Raw genomic sequence first — 9,938 nt, 5'->3', positions numbered from 1 at the left:
ACAAAAAGAAGTTCTGCCAGGGATTCTTCACAACCAAAAGAGCTGAAATAAAACAGAGTAGATAAATCACACCCCAAAAGGGCAAAATAGGAAAATGTGGATGTATTCTTGGCTGCTGGATTAGTAAACCACGTTCGCATCTTTGAACCGAACTTCTGAATATTTAAGATTCCAATACAGGAAACAAACTAAATCAAAGATTTACCTGTCAACCATCTTGCCACTCTGATGATTCAATTCATGCAGTGTAATTCTGCTTTGTGTTCTTTGAAAGAACTGAAACCCAAGTTGTCTTGCTGCAATGACAAAGGCAGCTTCATCTGGTGACTCTACTTCATAGGAGATCTCACCTATTTTTTTGTTCACATCAGGATAACAGTATGACAAATCGCCAAACTCCAATTTTTTTTGTAATATGTCTCGATGAGACTCGTGGACCCATTGACCATTCATTATATGCTCATCTTTAAAGTTGAATCCTTTAATAGACTTCTTCGAGTTAACAGTAGGGTCACTTGATTCCTACATGTCATTGGAAGTATCGTCTACTTCCTGTGATCCATCTCCTTATTGCTTTGCCAGGGCCCATCTCTACTTCTGTCACAAACACGTCCATACGCAACACATGCTATTGAACATTTGTCAAACTCCATAGAGTTGCATGTTAAGGTGTCTGTTTTGACTGAGAGTATTGTGTCAACCAACCCAAGTTCCTCATTCAGATTAGATGTTCTTGCATGAGCTGGCTTATCTGTTTCCTCATAGTACATCTCCCTATCTTGATTGATGAATATGCTCTGTAAAACCTTCACAATTTCAATAAACACATATAGCGAAATAGGAATCAAGTAACCATACAACATAAGGGCTGTCAAGAAATGAAAAAATGCAGCAAGTGAAGTTTTTTTAGGATCATAAAACACACTTGTCTTGTCTGGTTGAAGAAACCACCTCCTTAGTTTCCCACCAGAAATGTCATTTTTAGTTTCAATCCCAAAAAAGATGGATCCAATAAAAGTTATTGTAATCAAGGTACCAAAAAGGACATATATTTTATCCATCTTTTTCTCAATTCCACTCTTCTTAGAAGGAGGATCTGTAGAATTTTGCATGACTTTTGTGTCTTGACCAGTGAAAATAACCACACCATAAAGTATTGCGTAGCTTGGAACCTCGCAGTAGTATTTTTTGCACTGAAAGAGGGTTCTGCTGATTATCATAATACATAGTTCCAATGAAAGTATACAGATTTCATTTGGATCTTCACACTTAACAACAACTTTAAAAGTTTGAGAAGAACCATCGTCTTACAAGGAGGATGTGATATTTAATGCAAGCTTCACCTTAAGGTTAGTCTATCCATCAAGATTGGAGATTTCGACATAACATATTCCATCCCCGTAGCTAGATGAAAGCAAAAGCAAATCAGTGGGAAAATATTGATCCTTGTACACCTTAATAAGATCACCAACTCGTTAATGGTTCCATCTAGTCTCTTGAAAAGTATGATTTTTAGTGTATACATTTACTTTCCGGTTATTGGCCTCAATATCCTGAAAAAGATTGCATAAAAAGAACTAAAATTTTACAAAGAAGGACCAACGAATATATTCCTGAATATGCTTACAACTAACCAAAAGCATGCCAAGTTGCCAATATTTTTTGTCAAACTGCCAGAACCAAAGGCATGCCTACATAGACTAAGAGCAAACTATTGACCAAAAAGTAAGAGCACAACCTTGCAATTACACAACTAAAGACATCAGAAAAGCCTAGCGATGTTTCTTCGACATGAAATTCAGATCACTCACATTATAGTACATCTGATTTTGCACTTGAGATACATGCATTTTTTGTCCATAACTAAGTGATGGCATGAGTGATTCTCTTGGTTATTGCTTTAAAGTTACATGTAGTATATTTTTTTTCTTTCTAAATTTTGTTGTACATTTATGGTGTCAAACAAACAAACATATATATGAATTTTCTTGCATCTTTTTGGTGGAACTAATGCATTATGAACTCGATGCTAATACAAGCTCTAATGATGGAAAAATTTGCCAAATAATATATCCTTTGGTCCTTGGTTTGATGATAAATTTGGCATATTTTAACATATTAAAAATCAATTTGTTGGGGCGTGCATCGCATGAGCATCATCCTAGAATCTACTTTCTCACAAAGTCCTACCTTAATTATTCCAAATACTTTCAAGATTATAAGTTCATGAAAAACATGTTCCACACAAAGTATGTTACCTTGATAAATAACATGAATCAAGATCTAATGGTATGATACTGCATGTCAATAAGCAAACAAAAACCTTTAAAATTATGAGAAATTGAACTCCAAATGACACCTAAAAATTAAAATGCCAAGTGAATTCCAATGACAACATGAAGATAGGAAATCAATATTCTCTAGAACCAATTTAGGATGCTATTTGTAATACTATGTGATGTGTTCGTTCACCAAAAGAAGACAATTATTTCATAAAAACTCAAGAAAAATATCAGCAAATTAGAAAAAAGAGGCTCAAATTGGAGTGCTTACCGGTAAATAGCAAAACACTCACATGAAGTAACTTTAAATAGCTATTTCATATTACCGAGTCTCCTGACAAATATCAAATTCAAGAAACATGAAACGGTAGAACTAAGAAGCCATAAAAATGACATGCAAACAATCAATATAAACTTTTTCAAATCATAGACTACCTTTAAGGTAGTATCGGTTCCAATCGTCTTAAAATATAAAAGACCTATAAATTTTTCAGAAAAAATGATGAGAAAGATGGGGTGCTCTCTGAGTAACATTGATAAAGGACCAAATTGATGCTTACGGCCATTGTTGAAGAGGGATTTGAGATTTGAGGTTGTAAGCTTTTGATTAGTAAAAAAGATGAGGTTAGAAGCAAAACTTGGAAATATGGGCACGATTATCACACGTGTTTAGAGTAGAGTAGAATAGATGAAAATCGTTTAATAAAATGGGCTAATACATGAAATCCAACTCAATGAAATGGGTCCACTACATAGTACAACTTATATTGCATCAGGTACAATTAGGTATTGATGTGTTAGTCCTTTCTTGTTGGCTTATAAATAAGGTTAATATATATATATATATATATATATATATATATTTATATCACCGGAACCATTTCCAATTGAGATCCTCATCGCAATAGGTTTCATCACAATGTTCCAAAACAAATGCAAATAGGCATGTTCACACAATTAATGAGAAAATGACAATTTCATATCAACACACAATCCATATCAACACAAATATGATACAACACCAATAATGAGTCAATATAACCCGTGAATCCATCCACAAAGTATAACACACCAATTTTCTATCAAGTTGCCTCTTTATCACCCATTTTTATCATTAGAATCATTCCATATGAACATGTAACCACAAATATCAAACCCTTCACCAAATCCCGTTACTACCCAACACACAATAAGTAAATACATGATTCTGTAGATTTAACCAAGGTCAAGAAATTCACTTGCCTCAAGACATCAATACAAATTTTGCACTAGCAACACCGATATCAAGAATTTTGGAAAATAGGGACAAATTGTCCCAAACACCCATTTCCAAAAATGAGGGTTACATATGAAATTTGTACAAAATTTGTTACTCAAAGAATTTGAAACTTACCAGTGAAAATCATTTTAAAAATGGAGTTAAATCAAACCATAATCACCATATTTATTAAAACCTTTAGTTCTTGAAAACTCGCAAACTTTAAAGTTCAAAATCCCTAATTTGATGTTTAAAATTATGAAGAGTAAATGGGAAATGAAGATTTAGGGTAATAAATACTTAAAAGATTATCACGAAATTCCTCTTTGAAATCGCCTATCAAGGGTTTTCCAAGTCCAAAAATGGTGAAAATAGGAAAAATCATATTTTGGAAGAAAACATATTGCTAGTCTTTTAATTCTCCGTGTTCCCTTCTTGAGTCCCATGAACGCGGAGGTGAAAGCTTATTACCTATCATGAATGCAGAAAGAACACCACGAATGTGAAGGCCAGACACTTCGCCCTTCGCAATCGAGGTCAAGACTTTGCGAAAGCAGTGGTCAGACCACACTACTTTTCGGGAATGGGGATAAATTCCTTGAACGCAAAGGAATATAACAGACACCAGCAACAACAATCCACACAGGGCACAAAACTTCACCGAAAATTTTCAAAAATGACCTTCCAGTTCATTATATTATTTCCCACTAGAAACCATGTTCATCTTCAAACATAGAGTAAAAAAAAGTACCTGAAGCTTAAAAAAGATGAGGATATCTAGAACGCATGTAAAACTTCGTCTCCTATCACGACCCAGGAGTACCTCCTAGATGTAACAAGGCGTACAAGACCCCGAGAGGCCTCATACTTCCCCTTAGCATCTTACAACATAAGATAATAGAAATGAGTGGAAATTTAATAAATTTTCATAACATCAAAGTCTCATAAAATGAAGCGGAAGTCTTATACTTGTCTCAAACCAACTAAAACATGAATAGTCTTTGGCACACAGCCCATACAATAGTTCTAACATAAAAATAAATACATAAAAAGGAAAGGGTGATCAAGTCCTCGATGCTATGAGGACTCACTAAAACCTCTCTTCTTGCTCTAATAGGAACCCAACCATGAGGATGGAAGTCAATATCTCCGGACCCTACATTTGATAAGAATGCAGGCAAAAGTATGCGTTAGTACAAATATGTACTAAGTATGATGGCTAGCATAATCATCAACGTAAGCATAATAGAGGCATTAGTCAACATAGGACATATACCAAAATCATAATAAGTCATAAGCATAAGAGACATCATTATAAGACATAAGCTATAAGCAAAAGAGATAACAACATAGTCATAGGAATAATCAATGCATCTAGTTTAGCATGACATAAGAGAAACACTTCATAAGTCACCTCAAGGCAAGCTTGTGCAATGCATAGATAAGACCCCATAATCCCACCCATGCTAAGAAAGTCACTTTAGGCCCTCATTCGTATTTTTCATCTTTTGATCTCATACTTAGCTTATTTCTCATAGAATAGGGAACATTCACCTTTAGTCACACATGTATTGGAAGGGCCTTTCAAGCTATAATGCAAACTAGGCATACATCATACAAGTAAACCTCATATCAAAACATACTTACAATACTTCCTTGAAGTAATCTTGTTTCATCATATACATGCTACTTTGATTAGTGACTTGTCCCTCATATTCATACTAATCATGGAAGAATACCTCTTTACTAGCCCACCACACATCTTCACTCATGAATGGTTATGAATTACCAATTCAAGGCTATCAAGGAAAAACACCTTACTTATGTTAGACCAAGCTATCACGAAAAGCACTCTATCATGCAAGTCCAAGCTACTCAAGGAAGGGTAATATTGCTCAATCCAAGCTACCAATGATATGGTGTGGCCTCACCAAGTCAAGCTACCATGCAAAGCACTCTATTGTGCTTAGTTCAAGCTAGCCATTGGAAATGTACTATTGCTCAATCCAAAGCTATCCACGAGGACTCCTAACTCAAGCTACCAAGCTTGGTCTTATCTTCCCAAGTCAAGATATTCATGAAGGGATATCTTATCACTACTTTAAGCTACCTTAGTTCATACATGAAACCTTTGAACACTAACGAGATACTTTCTTTAAGCATGTCTTAGTTCATTAAGAAGGCTCATTAAATCATGCATGAGCAACTATCAGCATCCATGATCACTTTTACTCTTAGATTCATTTTAGGCAATTCTCTTGAGATATACTTGGGAACTCGGACTCAACTAGTGTAAATGGTCTCCATCCCATGAGATATATTTGGGAACCCAGACTCAACTAGCCTATAAGAATTCCATTTGGAAGCCGGACTCAACTAGCGTATAAGCTTCCATGTCATATTCAATATCATAATCATTGACACTTTACCCTCAAAGTGTTCATAAGGCATTTACATAGGTTTTATAAGAACATGCATAATCTCGTACATTCATAATATAAGTCATGTGGGTAAGCCTTCCACAACAACACCACATACAATCAACATTCATCATATAGCTTCCCTCTTAAAGCCTTACTAGTCTTAACTCATCATATTAGCTTTACTCTCAAGCCCTACTAGTTGTGATTCAACATATAAGCTTTATTCTAAAAGCCCTAACAATAGTCATTCATCATGCATGCCTTAGTCTCAAGAAAATTCTAATTATCATAGCTTACAAGTCATAATTCATGAACATATACTTGATTTCATTCAATTCACATCTATGTACTTCAATCTTAAGCAATCTAGTCATACTTCATCATTTTACCCCAATCTCTATCTCTTCTAACCATAGTTCATCATACATACATTAATCACATTCAATTCATGTCTATATGCTTAACTATCAAGAGATATACAATATACTTCATCAATTCTAGAAGATTACATCTAAATCCTCAATTTCCCCTTTCATGGCATAAAACCCACTTACTTCAATTTCATCTCTCTAGATATGGGTTAGGCATGTAAACATGTAATTTCATCTTAAAAACATGATAGATTACTAGTTCAGTCATAATTGATCATTATCCACTCAATTGAATCAACAAACAACAATACCCACAATATGTGAAGAAACCCTAACTAGAATTGGGGATTCATCTTCATAATTGGGAAAAACATGGGGGATTCATGGATGAAAGGAATCCATGCATGAATAATCCATCATACCTTGATTACAAAGCCTACCAAGCTTGAAAAAATGGATACTTGACCTAGCTTGACCCTCTTTTTCTTCTTCTTCGCTTTCTAGGGAGAGAATATTTGAGAGGATGAACTTTGGGATTCTTTTGGGGTTTTGGAAATAATGAATTAATTGGGGTGGTTAAAGGGTTAAAATAGCTTATATATGTGTACTAACACTATACAAAATGACCTCACTTAATACCCATTTAATTAGAAATTTCCCAAAATAACCCTCATTAGGCAGCCTAGTGCCAGGCACTACGAGCCATGGTCCTCACCACTGGCCGTGGTCCTGCTCGTTGTCATTGGACCAGTGGCTAGGCCACCATGCCTTGGCCTCGACAAATTGAAGGCATCTTCACGGGCCTTCCCATGAGTCGTGGTCCTTACCACTGGCCGTGAAGTGGCTCGTGAAGATAAGCCATCTAAAGGCTGCCTCAAAGTAGCTACTGCCTTAGCCACCACGGACCACAACACGAGCCGTGGTCCACACCACCGACCATGGTGGTGGTCGTGAAATGGGGCAGTGTCTTGGAAACTTGGGGCAGCCTTGGCCCTTGCCCTTTTGCCTTGGCTTTTGTCCTCTAGTCTTGACTCGTTGTACTTATACTTTGCCCTAGTTGGTCTACTAGACTACGGGGTGTTACATCTCCCAAGTTGCCTCTCCAACTGAACAATGTTTTCACTACACTTTCACCGAAGAAACCTCCTTGTTACTAAGCTTTCGAACCTGCCTATCTAATATGGCTATATGCTCCTTCTCAAAAGACAAGTATGCACCCAACACTACTAAATCAAGTGAAATCACATGAGACTCATCCCGCACATGCTTCTCAATCATTGCAGACATGGAAAACAAGATGCATAACTGACAAGCTAGGCAGAAAGGCCAACTTATAGGATATCTCTCCAATCCATCCCAAAATATCAAAAGGGCCAATGAATCTAGGGTTGAGCTTTCCCTTCTTCCTGAATTTCATCACATCCTTTATGGGCGACATTCTTAGCCAAACATGATCGCCTCTCATAAAGTCTAGATCTCAAATCGTCCTATATGCATAACTCTTATGTCGACTCTGAGCCATCACCAACCTACTCTAAATCAAATGGACCTGCTTCTTGGCATCTGTAAGCAAGTCTTTATCTAATGATTCCGTCTCAACTTCATCAAAATAAACGTTCGGAGATCGACACCTCCCACTATACAACGCCTCAAATAGGTCCATCTGAATATTGGAATGGTAGTAGCTGTTATAGGCAAACTCTGCTAAGGGCATGTTTTGATCCTAACGAGCACCAAAATCAATCAGACATACTCTAAGCATGTCCACCAACGCTAGACTCATTCGGTCAGACTATCCCTTTATCCGAGGGTGAAAAGTTGTACTCATGTCTAGTCGAGTACCCAAACCATGTTATAAGGCCCTCTAGAAGTGAGAAGTGAACAGTGAATCTGTATAAGAGACAGTAGAAATATGCACTCTATGTAGTCGAACTATCTTACTGATGAAAAGTGAGATAACATCTATGCCGTGTATATCACGTGAACTCTGTTGAAATAGGTGGACTTGGTCAACCTATCAACAACCTCAAATATAATCATAGCCACCCACAGTGGTAGGCAAACCCACTACAAAGTCCATGGTGAAACGTTCCCACTTTCAAGTAGGAATGGGCATCCTGTGAGACACATCTTCAGCCCACTGATGCTTACATTTGACCTGCTTGCAAGTCAAATACATAGACACAAACTCGAAAATGTCATTTTTCATACCGCACCACCGGTAATGTTGATTCAAATTGTGGTACATCTTGGCCACTCCTAGAGGAATTGCGTATCTAGAATAGTGAGCCTCCTCCAAGAACAACACTCCATCCAAATTACTTTCCTAACTTCACCCCTTAACACTTTGTATCGAATCATGCATAACTTCTCATCATCAAACTGTCGCTCTCTAATCTACTTAACCAAAGAAGACATATCTTTTAAAAAGGAAATAACACCACTCTCCTATGAAATAGCAATCAAACAGAACTATTGGCTAATCTATGAACATCTTTTGCCAAAAGTCTCTCCTCAACACTAATCGCAACAGGACTCCCCATGCGAAAAGTCTTCCTAATCAAAGCATCAGCCACCACATTGACCTTTCGTGGATGATATAGAATAGTCATGCCATATTACTTCATCATCTCGAGTCATTTACGCTACCTCAACTTCAGATCTCTCTGAAGATATACTGGACTCTCTGATGATCAGTGAAGACCTCACAATGCATCCCGTACAAATAGTGAAGCCATATCTTAAGAACTCGGACGACTGAAAACCTACACTCTACCAAGTCAATCTGGTCAATGAGGCTGCTATGGTAGAGAAACCCTGCACAAACTGTCTATAGTAGCCTTCCTACCCCATAAACTCCAAATCTTGGAAGGAGAAGTAGGTCTCATCAAGCCTCTAATTGCGTCAATTTTGGCTAGATCCTCTCTAATACCCTTTTTGGACACCATGTGTCCTAAAAAGGCTACAAAATCAAGCCAGAACTCACACTTTGAGAACTTTGAATACAAATTCTCTACCCTTAACCTCTGAAGCACTATCCTCAAGTGTCGAACATGGTCCTCCACAGTCTTGGATTGCACCAAAATATAATCAATAAAAACAATCACAAATGAATCCAAAAATAGTTGAAACACTCTGTTCATCAACTTTATGAACGTTGTAAGGACATTAGTCAATAAGCCTCAGACGTAAAATAGAAGAAGGAATATCACGATGATCTGGGCTCGTAACCTACCCAAGTGTAGAAGCAATGTAGTGAGTACCAAGCAATACGATACTCAACAAGCAAACCACTAACTTAAGGTAAATTCATATAAAATACATGTACTCCCAACTGTCCAAATGAACCTCTACAACTACAACCTACACAAGATCAACCTAACCTAACAGTTCACAGTTCATATAGCATATAGAACGAATAACAACACTTCAACATATATGGGTAACCAATACCCAATAATAGATTCATCAATCACAAGTTCCACAATAAGGACTCATAGTTCGCAAATGGTAATGATGTGCAATGAAATGAAATGTCAAGTAAGGCGATGGATGTATGTCCTACTAATACACATCAACTGAATATTAGGTCAAACCCATGGGG

The 9,938-nt window shown here is 36.9% G+C and overlaps 1 pseudogene; it reads right to left on the bottom strand.

Annotated features, from left to right (window-relative positions):
* Nucleotides 1–201: 201 nt before the first annotated feature.
* LOC125840679 (probable phospholipid-transporting ATPase 8) lies at nt 202–8,946 on the bottom strand (annotated as a pseudogene).
* Nucleotides 8,947–9,938: the final 992 nt, after the last annotated feature.

Source organism: Solanum verrucosum, unplaced genomic scaffold, assembly GCF_900185275.1.
Source record: "Solanum verrucosum unplaced genomic scaffold, falcon-dt-bn FXZP01000176.1, whole genome shotgun sequence".
Classification (NCBI taxonomy): domain Eukaryota; kingdom Viridiplantae; phylum Streptophyta; class Magnoliopsida; order Solanales; family Solanaceae; genus Solanum; species Solanum verrucosum.
Note: the sequence above shows the minus strand (reverse complement) of the source record. Positions and strands in the feature narration are given on the sequence as shown.